Source organism: Triticum aestivum, chromosome 4B (assembly GCF_018294505.1).
Source record: "Triticum aestivum cultivar Chinese Spring chromosome 4B, IWGSC CS RefSeq v2.1, whole genome shotgun sequence".
NCBI lineage: Eukaryota > Viridiplantae > Streptophyta > Magnoliopsida > Poales > Poaceae > Triticum > Triticum aestivum.
Window position 1 is genome coordinate 311,386,682 of NC_057804.1, and position 13,737 is coordinate 311,400,418.

Below are 13,737 nucleotides of genomic sequence, written 5' to 3' on the forward strand. Positions count from 1 at the left end.
TGTTTCCTGCGAGCAAATGAAGAACAAGCAAGAAACTGAGATTGCAATCTGGATATTGCGAATATAAGATGTAAGCTTTATTGATCAAGGTGGGGTTCTGTGACGCCTTTGTCTGGTCGTTGAACACAAACGAAGTACGCGAAGTTGCAGCTATGGCGAACTTTAATCTAAACAAAACCCAAAGTATAAACGGTGCCCTAAGGGCTGTATATATGGAGGAAGAGTGGGGGAATTTCGTGGCCCTTGGTGGAGGGGTCCGAAATCAACCCTATCTCTTGTTTCCCCACACATACGGACTCTAAAAATAGCCTATACTAATGTATTTCGAAATTACATGGTGTCAGTGTACTAGATTAGGGGTACCCTAGTACCCCGAACTTGTGCACGGGCAGTTGCAGCACCCCGCGGCAAAGGCTTGCCGGGTGATCGCCAAGATCCCCCAAGGTTCCCTTGGAGCCATCCAAGAACAAAGTATTTAAGCTAAGGAGACAAGACCCCGGCAAGGGGAGCTTGCCGCGAAGGCCAACCAAGGCGCTCCAATGAACTTGCCGCGACGCGTCACGCGCTCCGGCAAGGCAACAAGGCCCCGGCAAGAGGAGCTTGCTGGGAAGACAAACCAAGGTACCTCGAAGCCCGGTGAGAGACAAGCTTCCGGACCCGATATGATAACAACAGCGGCAAGGCGCTTGCCGCGGCAGGCGGCCACTCTGCGTCCACGCTCCAGCGCATCCACCAACGTGTCGCTCTGGGGGCCTCTCCGGACGTGCGTGGCGGGAGGCTGTGCAGCCAGCGGTGCGCAGTGGCATGCGAAGCTGACAGGATCGCCATCGTGGCGAACGGTGGCGCCCCTAACGGTCCTTTTCTGCACTGTTCGGGTGACTCAGACGGGCATTTAATGCCCTTGTCCCCTGCCGTCAGGGTTAGATAGGGTGCACTGTATAAGCAACTGTATCAACTACCTCGCTTTTTACGTTTATACCCTCCTCTGCGTTGCCACCTGTCGGTGACCCCTTTAGCGTATAAAAGGAGGCCCATGCGCAAGGTAGAGGGGGTTCGGCTCATAGGTTCGGGGCCTCAGACAGTTTGCTTTGATCCACCCGTAGCCCAGAGAACATCACACTCTCGCTTTGCAGTGCAAGAACACCAGATAATACAACCAGACACGCAGTAGTAGGAGTGTTATCTCTCCGGAGGGCTCCGAAGCTGGGTAAACTGTTCGTGTGCTTCGCCTCGATCTGCTCTTCGTGCGATCTCCGCCCCCCGCCGAACCGAAAGGGGCCCGGTCCACCGGCCCCATAGGTGTTCGTGGATCAGTTTCCCCGACATCTTTGGCGCGCCAGGTAGGGGGCGTCGAGATTGTGTGAACCTGATCCGGTGTTCACACGAGCTAGATCTTCATTCCCTTCATCAACATGCCACCGAAGAAGAAGACTTCGGCGGCAGCCGCTCCGTCCACGTCATTTTCGCCACCGTTGGAGCAAACGGGTGGTGGAGTGGATGCCGGCGGAAGAACAGCCGTCGATGAGGGTTCTCACAGTGCTGCCAAGTCCAAGGACAAGGCTGCATAAACCTCGGCGACTGTACATGTTCCGCGCCACTCTCAGGAGGCGCAAGATCAACAGCACCATGGTGCTCGCAGCACCATGCGCATGTTAGACCAAGGCCAAGCTGGTGGATCTCGGGGCGCTCAAGACCAGCATGCACGCCAGCATGCTGGCACGAGCGGGGCACGGTCGCCTGGACGGGATACTGCTCCTTCTAACATAGTTAGAAGTTCGAGCACGTCCCGCTCCTCGCGCCGTCCGCCACTGCCAACCACCACTCCAGCAGAAGCTTTGGCGCGAGCTCAACTTCTCTTAGATTACCCTCCAACGTCAGACAAGATCGACGAATGGAGGGCCACCATTCAGAGTCTCATCGGCTACGCCAACGGCGACACTCCACGGCGGCCGAGCGCATCGCCGCCACCGCAGGACCGCCGGACGCGAGCCGGTGGCGACGAAACGGGCGGAGGTGCAACTACCATGCAATCACCGCCCCGAAGGCCAAGATCGCCGACTCGCCGGATCCACCTCGACAGCGACTCCACTGCATCGTCGGATCCACGAGCTCGTCGCGATCAGCATCAAGTTCTTCATGATCGACAACAAGAAGACGCTCGAACCCGCATCGAGCGCCAAAGAGAAGCGCGACGTCAATCCGACAAGCGCGCTGGGCCCTCTGTTGACATGCATGCGCCAGGGGAACCAGGCGATCTACCGTACGCGGTAGGTTGTCCTGCGTTCACTCGTGAGCTGCAGCAAGTCCAGTGGCCCAGTACAAAGAACTTCAAGCCAGACGTACCGGAGAAGTACGACGGCAAGACGCATCCGTCAGAGTTCCTCAGCATCTACACCATTGCGGTGCAAGCTGCCGGGGGACGAGATGACAAGATCCTTGCCAACTACTTCCCGCTGGTGCTCAAGCCCAATGTCAGATCCTGGCTCATGCACTTGCCGGACAACTCCATATCCACTTGGGCTGATCTGTGCCATCAGTTTGTCGGCGCCTTTACCGGCGGACACAAGCCTCATGGCCAGGAGAGTGATCTTCATTTGCTCGCCTAGAAGGAAGGAGAGCCCCTGCGCAAGTACATTCAGAGATTCAGTAGCGCGCAGCACAACATCCCAGACGTCCACCCTGCCGCGGTGATCAGTGCGTTCCATCAAAACGTGCGGAATCGCAGGATGCGGGAGGAAATGGCAATGTGCAAGATCAGGGACGTTAGTGAGTTATATGCACTGGCCGACAAGTGCGCGCGTGCTGAGGAAGGGAGGAGACTCCCCGGAGAAAATATAGGAGCGGGAGGATCTGACAGCGAAGATGCTGCCCCGACAAGGAAAAACCGGCGGCGGAACAACAGAAGGAGGAAAGGCAAAGAAGTGCTAGTTGTTGAGCAGTCCGGCAACGGTGGCGGCGCCAAGGAAGCCAAAGCTGGTGACTCCGGCAAGGAGGTTGCCGCGGAGGTGGCGGTCGCCGACAAGCAGGACGGCACCAACAAGCAGTATTGCAAAATTCACCGCACCAAGGGCCATGATCTTCAGAACTGCAAGAGGGTCGAGCAGCTTGTTGAGCAACAGAGAGTTGAATACGAGCGGCGCGACAAGGAGAAGGCCCAGGAAGGAGCTGGTGGATCCGGCAAGAAACGTCCCGGCCGAGGAGGACGCCGCGGCAAGGCCAATCAGTGGCAAGGAGACAGACCTCCTCGCGGCCGCGACAAGGATGAAGATGACGGCGACGATGAAGATATGGATGATGAGGAGACCGATGAGCAGGAGTTCCAGAAAGCTACAGAGGTCTTGTGTGTTGATGGTGGTGCTTCTCTGCATGCCTCGCACCGCCAGCTCAAGCAGTGGATGCGGGAGGTTAATGCAGCAGAACCACCCGTCGAGTCACGCAGGCCTCTGAAATGGTCCAACACGCATATCATCTTTGATATTGAGGACCACCCGGATCGCATAACTGCGGTCGGGTGCTTGCCGATGTTGGTTTCACCAACAATCCGCAACCTCAAGGTCACTAAGATGCTAGTTGACGGCGGGGCCGGTTTGAACTTGATCTCCTCCATGGTGCTCCAGAAGCTCCAGATCCCTGACAGCGAGCTCGAAGAGACCGTCACATTTCAAGGAATCAACCCGGGAAGAAGCAAGCCAAAGGGAAAGATCACGTTGCCGGTAACATTTGGCAGTGAGCTGAACTTCAGGACTGAGAGGGTCACGTTTGACGCTGCCGACTTTCCATTACCTTACAATGGAATCCTTGGCAGCCTCTCACTATGCGTACAACGTACTGAAAATGCCAGGCCCAATAAGTGTCATCTCTGTCCCTGGCGACAAGAAGGATGCTCTTATCTGTGCCGACAAGATCTATCGGGAAGCAGCGGCCGCAGCAGAACGAAGGACACTTGCCGCTGAAGCTCCTGGGGGGAAGAAGAAGACCAAGTCCGGCAAGAGCTCTGATGCCCACTCCGGCAAGCGCACCTCTTCGGAGTGCTGCGCTACCGTCGAGGACGCACCATCGAGCTCCACCGGCAAGTGCAAGAAGACAATGGCAGCTCCGCCTGAGACTAAGAAGGTGTCCGCCAAAGAGGATGGCACTCGTGGTACCTTCACCATCAGCGCCACTCTTGACCCCAAATAGGAAAGCGCGCTCGTTGCTTTCCTGCGGGCGAATGTCAACGTGTTTGCGTGGCAACCGTCTGATATCCCCGGTGTTCCCAGGAAAGTGATTGAGCACCACCTTGCCGTCTGTCCTCATGCACGGCCCATCAAGCAGAGAGTCAGGAAGCAGGCAGTTGAGCGCCAAGAATTCATCGCAGAAGAAATCAAGAAGTTGGAAGCAGCAGGCCTTGTCAGAGGAGTACTCCATCCCACGTGGTTGGCCAATCCTGTTGTTGTGCGCAAAGCTAACGGGAAATGGAGACTTTGTATTGACTTCACTGATGTTAATAAAGCTTGTCCCAAAGACCCATTTCCCTTGCCGCGTATTGACCAGATTGTTGACTCCACACCTGGATGTGATTTGCTTTCGTTTCTTGATGCATACTCAGGATATCATCAGATCTTCATGGCCGAAGAGGATGAAGAGAAAACCGCATTTATCACCCCGTGTGGCACATACTGCTTCGTACGGATGCCTTTCGGTTTGAAGAATGCTGTTTCAACATTTGCAAGGGTAGTTCACCATGCTTTTGAGCCACAAATACACAGAAATGTGGAAGCTTACATGGATGACATAGTGGTCAAGAGCAAAAGCAAGGCGACCTTGATTCAAGATTTAGACGAAACATTTGCAAACCTGCGCAAGATCAACCTCAAGCTTAACCCCGAGAAGTGCGTGTTTGGAGTCCCTTCCGGCAAGCTTCTCAGGTTCTTCGTGTCTCAGCGGGGAATTGAAGCCAATCCCGACAAGATCAAAGCCATCGAGCAGATCGAAGCACCGAAGCGCGTCAAGGATGTACGAAGGCTTGCCGGTTGCGTGGTTGCTCTCAGCAGGTTTATCTCTAGATTTGCTGAGCGCGCCTTGCCATTTTTCAAAATTTTGAAAAAGGCAGGTCCAATGAAATGGACTCCGGAAGCGGAGGCTGCGCTGCAGGACTTGAAGAGATACCTGTCCTCCACTCCAACGCTTATCGCACCTAAGCCGCAAGAGAAGTTGCTGCTATATATAGCAGCAACCAATCAAGTGGTTAGTGCTGCGTTAGTGGCGGAGAGGGAGGCAGATGATGAGCCAGCAACCACGGCAGATCCATCCAGCGACAAGCAGGGGGCTTCGTTGACAAGCTCTGGTCCCGCAAACATTGGTTTGCGCAGGAACATGATGAGATGCCAAGGAGAATGGTGCAGTGCCCAGTTTACTTTGTCAGTTCTCTTCTGCAAGGAGCTAGATCAAGGTACTCCGGTGTGCAGAAGTTGCTTTTCGGCCTCCTTATGGCCTCGAGAAAGCTGCGCCATTACTTCCAAGCACATGAGATCACAGTCGTCACTCGTTTTCCGCTGAAGAGGATACTGCAAAATCCAGAAGCAACAAGCAGGATTGTCGAGTGGGCGCTGGAACTGTCAAGCTTTGGCCTCAAGTTTGAGAGCACCTCAACTATCCAAAGCAGAGCATTGGCAGAGTTCGTAGCAGAGTGGACGCCAACCCCAGATGAAGAAATTTCAGAAACGAGCATCCCCGTCAAAGAAGCAAGCAAAGAGTGGCTGATGTACTTTGATGGTGCCTTCTCACTGCAAGGCGCCGGTGCAGGTGTGCTGCTTGTCGCACCCACCGGAGAGCACCTCAAGTACGTAGTCCAGATGCATTTTCCCAAAGAGCAAGCAACCAACAATACTGTAGAGTATGAAGGATTTCTTGCCGGTCTCAGAATCGCAGCAGACCTTGGGATCAAGAAGCTCATTGTCAGGGGTGACTCACAGCTTGTCGTCCGACAAGTAAACAAGAACTACCAGAGTCCGTTGATGGAAGCATATGTTGATGAAGTGAGGAAGCTAGAAGAGCACTTTGACGGCCTACAAATGGAGCATATCCCAAGAGCTCAGAATGATATTGCTGACGGCCTGTCAAAGTGCGCCGCACTAAAGTTACCTGTGGAACCGGGGATCTTTGTGCTTAAGTTGACTCAACCATCCGTCGCACCATCAACTGGACAAAGCAAGAAGAGGAAGTTGGTTTCCGGCGACTACTTTCCGGCAGAGCTCCCCGAAGCCGCCGCCAAGAAAGTCCCCAAGATCAACACCAAGGATGCTGAGGGGCAGTCTACTCCGGCAAACCTTATGGTTTGTTCCGTTGAAGCAGACGCTCCCGACAAGTTTTGCTCCGGCAAGCTTGCCGGGGAACATCAAGCTCCGGCAGGACCACAAGTCCTTGCCATGGAAGTGGATGTTCCCACAGCAGAAGATGTGCCTTTAGTCCTTGTTGTCGAGCCACAAGCTCCAGCATGGGCACAACAGATTGTCCACTTCCTTCAGACAGGAGAACTACCCGAAGAACAAGAAGAAGCGGGAAGAGTAGCCCGACAGTCAAGTATGTACCAGTTTGTCGATAGCATACTGTACAGAAGAAGACTCGGCGGTGTGAAATTGAAGTGTATTCGCCGGGAAGATGGACAAAAGCTGTTGGCAGAGATACATGGAGGCATATGTGGCCACCACATAGGCGCAAGAGCACTTGCCGGCAAAGCTTTCCGACAAGGTTTCTTTTGGCCGACAGCCCTCCAGGATGCAACTGCACAAGTAACCAAGTGTGAAGCCTGCGAGTTCCACTCCAAACAGATACGCCAGCCAGCTCAAGCTCTCCAAACGATCCCTTTATCCTGGCCATTTTCGGTCTGGGGGCTCGATATTCTCGGCCCCTTCCCCCGAGCTGTCGGGGGCTTTGAGTACTTGTACGTCGCAATCGACAAGTTCACAAAGTGGCCGGAAGTGCAGCCAGTGAGGAAGGTGACAGCACAGTCAGCAGTCAAGTTCTTCAGGTCAATTGTTTGCGGTTTCGGGATCCCTAACAGGATCATCACCGACAATGGCACGCAATTCACGAGCCGCACCTTCATGCAGTACGTCCAAGACCTTGGCGCCAAGGTCTGCTTCGCTTCTGTTGCTCATCCGAGAAGCAACGGTCAAGCAGAGAGGGCAAATGCTGAAGTGCTGCACGGGCTCAAGACCAGAACTTTCGACAGGCTGCACAAATGCGGAAGGAACTGGATCGAGGAGCTGCTGGTGGTTCTTTGGTCGATCAGAACGACGCCAAATCGAGCCATTGGCCAGACACCTTTCGCTCTAGTCTATGGAGCAGAGGTAGTTCTCCCCACGGAACTCGTATACGGATCACCTCGAGTGCTCGCTTATGATGAGCTTGAGCAAGAACAGCTGCGGCAAGACGATGTGCTGCTCCTTGAGGAAGATCATCTTCAGGCTGTTGTACAAGCTGCTCGATATCAGCAAGCTTTGCGCCGCTATCATAGCCGCAAAGTTAAAGCCAGAAGCTTCGAGGAAGGCGACCTTGTTCTTCGGCGCGTTCAATCCGCCAAGAATTCCAACAAGTTGACGCCGAAGTGGGAAGGCCCTTATCGGGTGAGACAAGTCACAAGGCCTGGTGCTGTCCGCCTTGAGACCGAAGATGGCATTCCAGTGAGCAACTCCTGGAACATAGAACATCTTCGTAAGTTTTTCCCATAAGGCGTGGTTGCCGGAACCCGTTCCGGCAACCACCTTTTGTACAAGTCTTGCCGCTGTTGCATGTAATCCTTTGTACAAAGCCGGGCGCAGATCCCGTGCATAAGTAAAAACCCATGTGCTCCGCACAGCTTGTCCATTTCATGCGTTAGTTCCTTTCTTGCATGTGATTATCTGACACTTTGTGCAGCACTTACATCTGGTAAGCAGTAACGAGCCGAAGTGCTCCATACTATTATTTTCTCTTCTTTCTTTTTCTTTTAAAGGTAAAGAAGGTTCTCTCGCACACAAGTTTGCCGGGGGGAAGGAGAAGATTGTGGTGTGGACCAGGCGTCGTTCAAGCAAAGACTTGCCTTACCGGGAAGCAAATAACAGAAAAGCTAAGTTGCCAAAGTTTGAGCAATCACTTTTTTAAATTTTTGAGTTATCTTCCTCGAACGACCCTGCTTTGTATGGAAAACCTGTGCGTGGAGGAACCAACTCAAGGCTAGTTGCGCCCTTACTTTGTTTCGAGTCCGCTCAACAGCTTAAGCGTGCTGCATCTAGTCACGACAAGGTTTCTTGTCGGAAGCAGCGCCGCCAGCAGGCTGCTGAAGTTCCGCACTCAGCGCTCGCGGCTCGGGCGCCTGCGCCGACAAGTTCCCTAGAAGCGTAGGGTGAAAACATACAAAGGGAGGAATCTAGTAGAGGAAATAACATTGCAATTGATACACAGAAATAAAGTTATATTACAAAGATAACTTGTCACAGCTCTAACAGACTGTTCTCATAACATGACTAGCAGCGACAAGGGAAAAGAAGAAATGGGCGGCCTAATCTACGCGTCTGCCCTCGACTCGCTTGATCTCGCTCACCTTGTCCACAATGGGTGCGACAAGGGCCTTGAGTGCATCCAGATCGGCGTCAGGCGGCAAGGATCGGAGGACGTTGGTGAAGCTGAGGCCTGGATTGTGGAAGGCTACCTTCATCAGCACCTTCTGGAGGACCCCGGTGCAGATTTTGCGTGACTCGTCGGCCAGCTGCTTCGGGATCCTCTCCCGGAGTCGCTGGAGTGCCGTCGCCACGCCCTTGAAGAATAGGCTGAGCTTGGCACTAGGTTGAAGGCTCTCGTCGGAAGGATACCCAAAGTCATCCATCCCCAGCTGCGCCAGCTCTTCGTTGATGACGGCGGCAGTGTTCACCAGGCCCTCGGTCCAGTGCTCCACCGTGTCTCTGAACGAGTTCTGGGTAACTGCAATGCTCTCCAGCAGCACCGCGTCAGCCTTGACCTTCTCCGCCAAGGTCTTTTCCCGCTCCTTGGCGGCCTCCAGCATCTGCGTCAGCGTGGCCAGCTTCAGCTCTAGGTCTGCTTTGGAATCCTTGGCGGCGCTGAGCTCCTTGCCCCTCTCAGCGAGAAGGCCTTGCAGTTCACCATGGGCGGCAGCATCCTTCTCACGGTCACGCTTGAGCGCGGCAATCTCCTCGCCGCTCTTCCCAATATCGGCCTCCAGCCGCGCCACCTTCTCCTCTAGCTCCTTATTGGCGGCCTCTGCAGTTGCCGCGGCATCCTTCGCCTCCTTGAGCGCCCCGCCAAGTGCTCGCTCGTGCTCGGCGAGCTCTTCCTCGTAGCTGTCAAGGTGGGCCTTCCGCTGCACTAGCTCGCCTTCCCGCGCGGACTGCTTCTCGGCAGCAAGCCTTTGTTCCTCCTCAGCCTCGGCCTTCTCGAGGAGAAAGGCCGTGCGCTCCTCGTCTACTCGCTCCCGCTCCTGCGCCAGGGACCGAAGAGCTTCTTGATTTTGTCCCCGGAGCTCCTCCGCGCGCTTCTCCATGTCAACTCCCGCCTTCGCGACAAGCGCTTCCCGGGAAGCCAGCTTGGCTTGCCGGGTGCGGTAGAGTGACAGCAGCTTCTGCAGCAGCTGCTCCTCCTCAGGCTCGCCACTGCTGCTGCCGGGCGCGTCAACCAATGACAGTCCGGCAGAGGCGAGCACCTCCCCGTCAAAAGTCTCCCCCTCGATCGGCGCCCTGGAGCTCGACGCCTAGGGTAGCTTGATGAAGATGTTGTCACCGGCCTGCAAGTAGGCGCCGGGCTGGGGCTCCTCGGAGCCCGGCTCCGCAGAAGCGGCAGAGGGTTCAGCGGTCGGTGCAGCGCCCGGCGCTCCTACAGCCTCAGGGTCGTCAGTGCGATCACCCGACCCCTCGCCGGCTTCCGCAGCAGCAGCCCCGACGGCCTCCTCGCCGGCGGTTTCATCAGCACCGGCACCTTCCTCGCCGGCGCCCTCTGTCTCCATTGGCTCAGCCGAAGATGGGTCTGAAGAACGAAGAAGGGAGGAAAATCAATCAAAAATTCAAGGAAAGAAAAACAGAAGAAGCAGAACCCAAGGGAAAGCTTTTGTGCAAGTGGATTACCTGCGCCAAGATCTTCAGTTGCGGCCTCGGTCGCCGCAGGATCAACAATGCTGTCCCTTGCCGGAGAGTCCTCCCTTGCCGGAGAGTGCTCTCTTGCCGGGGACTCCTCCCTTGGCGGCACAGTCGAAGCAGGCGGCACTTCGGGACCGGCCTCTGGGCGCTCCTGATGAGGCTGCTCTGCTCCTGCACAAGTCGACAAGCAAGATATCAACAAAGGAAAAAGCACTCAAGCGCGCCCGACAGCAGAAGAATAAACTATGAACTTACGCTGGGGGCTGCTCCGAGGAGTGATTGCCGGGTCCGTCAAGGTGGTCTCGGACCCACCTCCTGCCGACACGATGGGGTCATCCTCGATGACGATCACCGTGGCCTTGGCCCTCTTCGCCGCTCTCTGGGCCTGTGTTCTGAAAAGAAAAGAGTCCAGATTGGAGCAAGTCAGATACAAGATATAAACATCAAGATTGAAGGATTATAAGAGCACCAAAGGAACTCACTCTTCTTCCTCCTCGTCGGAGCTGAGCGCGGAAAGATCGAAGTCCGGCCCTCCTCCGGTGCGGCAAGGTGGAGGAGTAGGATCCCTTGCCCGCTTGGCGGGGGCAGTGGCAGTGGCCCGGGAAGATCCCGCTCCAGTTGCCGCTGCTGCGTGAGGCGCTCCCATGGCAACATTGCTTGCCGCAGTAGAGCGCGTCGCGCGGCTCGGTGGCTGTGGAGCCGGCTGCCGCCCTGCTGCGTCCCCGGCCCTGCGAAGGCGCCTCCTTGGCGGGGCCGGGGGCTCCGCCTGTGGCAAGCTCTCTGAAGGCTCAGCCTCCTCCTCGCCGGCCTCGCTCGACTCGGCTTTGGAACCAGCAGGCTCCTCCTCGCCCATGAATTCCGCGCGTTCGGCAAGGTTTGCCGCCTTCGGAGCCTCTGCCTCCTCCACAGTAAACCCAAACACACCCGCAGCAGCTGCGGCCGCAGCCTCTTCCGCCCTAGTAGCGATGAGTTGCAGCTCCTCGTCGGTGGTGTCACGGGTGAGGCTCTTCTGCTCGTCGGCGCGGACTGGCACTTCCTCCAAGGTGTCGAAGAACGTTTGCACAACGTCATCCGCAGGCTCTTGCCAAGTTGGGACGATGCCGTGTGAATCGCACAACGGCATCATGGCGCGGATCCGGTCAAGCGAAGAGTTATTGCACAAAGGAACTACGCCCCTCGGCAGTGTGAATGGGTGCTGGGGGTCGCGTTTGAATAATTCCAAGAGCATTGCATCCAACTCCAAGACGGTGAAGTTGTAGTTGAGGCCCGGCCGCAGCCTCATGATGTCCGCCGAATTCTTGAATTCCCAGGCGGGCCTCCCCCTCTCCTGCAGGGGGCAATGCGGCGGCGGAGGAAATCTGCCCCGACAGCACCTACGGTGAGCCCGGCAAGCCTAAGGCGAAGAATCCTAGTGATGGCGATCTTCAGCCTGTCGTCTTCCGGGGCCACGTTGCTCCAGTCATTGCCGCGCACTATTGGAGTTTGGCGCACGGCGGTGAAGGGCTGCGGATCCTCCTCGACGATCCAACACCACTCCGCTCTCCACTCCTCCCACTTGCTGCGGAGCTCACCCTCCAAGTATGCATCCTTCTTGCCGACTCTCGAGATCCAAGCAATCCCTCCGGCAAGCGGCTCTCCTCTCTCTACCCGAGGCATGAAGTAATGGCGGAAAAGGGCTACACTAGGGTGGACTCCGACAAAGTTTTCACACAAGTGTGCGAAAACTGCCATGGTCAGGACAGCATTGGGGGTGAAGTCAAGGAGGCGGAAGCCATATATGTTCATAATGTCACAAAAGAACTCCGAGAAGGGCGGGCAGAGCCCGCAATAGAAGAATAGCGGGAAGAACGGGTACCCATTTGGAGCCGGCCTCGAAGCGGTAGCCGGGAGTACCCTCGTGTGCAGATGCGCACGCGTCTCCGTCGCCCAAAAGAGGTAGAAGTACTCCCTCAGCTCCTGCACTCCGAGCTGGGGGGTGAAGATCGCCCGCTCCTTCCGCAGCGCCGCGAGCCGCTGCGCCTCGGCCGACTTCACGCCCTTTCCCTTGTCGGCTTTCGGGGCCATGGCGGAGGTGGTGGAGAAGGTCGACGGCGTGGTGATGCTGGTGGCAATGGGGGGGGGGAACGCTGCTGTCTCGGCTTCGAGAAGAAGGGGGGAGCGGCGGAGTTTGTGAAGAAGGAGTAGCAACAAGCTGCGAGGGGGAACGAACTGCCCCTGTTTCCTCTGCTTATAAAGAGGGACGGGGCGGACGTTTCGGCCTTCCACTTAAACAACCACCCACGATCTCTCCCACGATGCCGCATTCAACGCGTGCCGTTATGGGAGAGTGCGGTGGATACGGAACAAGATTTGGCGTGGCCCACCCCGCGTGTGACCGTGCCCTAACTTGGGCCTGGCCCAATAGCGCTCGGCACCATGTCTGGCCCAGGCCCGGGGGCTCCTGTCGGTGTACTAGATTAGGGGTACCCTAGTACCCCGAACTTGTGCACGGGCAGTTGCAGCACCCCGCGGCAAAGGCTTGCTGGGTGATCGCCAAGATCCCCCAAGGTTCCCTTGGGGCCATCCAAGAACAAAGTATTTAAGCTAAGGAGACAAGACCCCGGCAAGGGGAGCTTGCCGGGAAGGCCAACCAAGGCGCTCCAATGAACTTGCCGCGACGCGTCACGCGCTCCGGCAAGGCAACAAGGCCCCGGCAAGAGGAGCTTGCCGGGAAGACAAACCAAGGTACCTCGAAGACCGGTGAGCGACAAGCTTCCAGACCCGACAAGATAACAACAGCGGCAAGGCGCTTGCCGCGGCAGGCGGCCACTCTGCGTCCACGCTCCAGCGCATCCACCAACGTGTCGCTCTGGGGGCCTCTCCGGACGTGCGTGGCGGGAGGCTGTGCAGCCAGCGGTGCGCGGTGGCATGCGAAGCTGACAGGATCGCCATCGTGGCGAACGGTGGCGCCCCTAACGGTCCTTTTCTGCACTGTTCGGGCGACTCAGACGGGCATTTAATGCCCTTGTCCCCTGCCGTCAGGGTTAGATAGGGTGCACTGTATAAGCAACTGTATCAACTACCTCGCTTTTTACGTTTATACCCTCCTCTGTGTTGCCACCTGTCGGTGACCCCTTTAGCGTATAAAAGGAGGCCCATGCGCAACGTAGAGGGGGTTCGGCTCATAGGTTCGGGGCCTCAGACAGTTTGCTTCGATCCACCCGTAGCCCAGAGAACATCACACTCTCGCTTTGCAGTGCAAGAACACCAGATAATACAACCAGACACGCAGCAGTAGGAGTGTTATCTCTCCGGAGAGCTCCGAAGCTGGGTAAACTGTTCGTGTGCTTCTCCTCGATCTGCTCTTCGTGCGATCTCCGGCCCCCGCCGAACCGAAAGGGGCCCGGTCCGCCGGCCCCATAGGTGTTCGCGGATCAGTTTCCCCGACACATGGGCCTGGCCCAATAAAAAGGTGACGCGGCACCTATAATAGCCTCTGGATGAAATTTAAGAAGTGGCATCTTGTATATTTCGTCCAAGGCTTCATGCACTCGTTATGGTGGCTTCAAAGACCTGAAATCATCAATCGTAACTCCGTTCTTGTTCCCCTTGCGCATGCCATCATCTCCATGCTTTCTCTTGCTCCAATGTT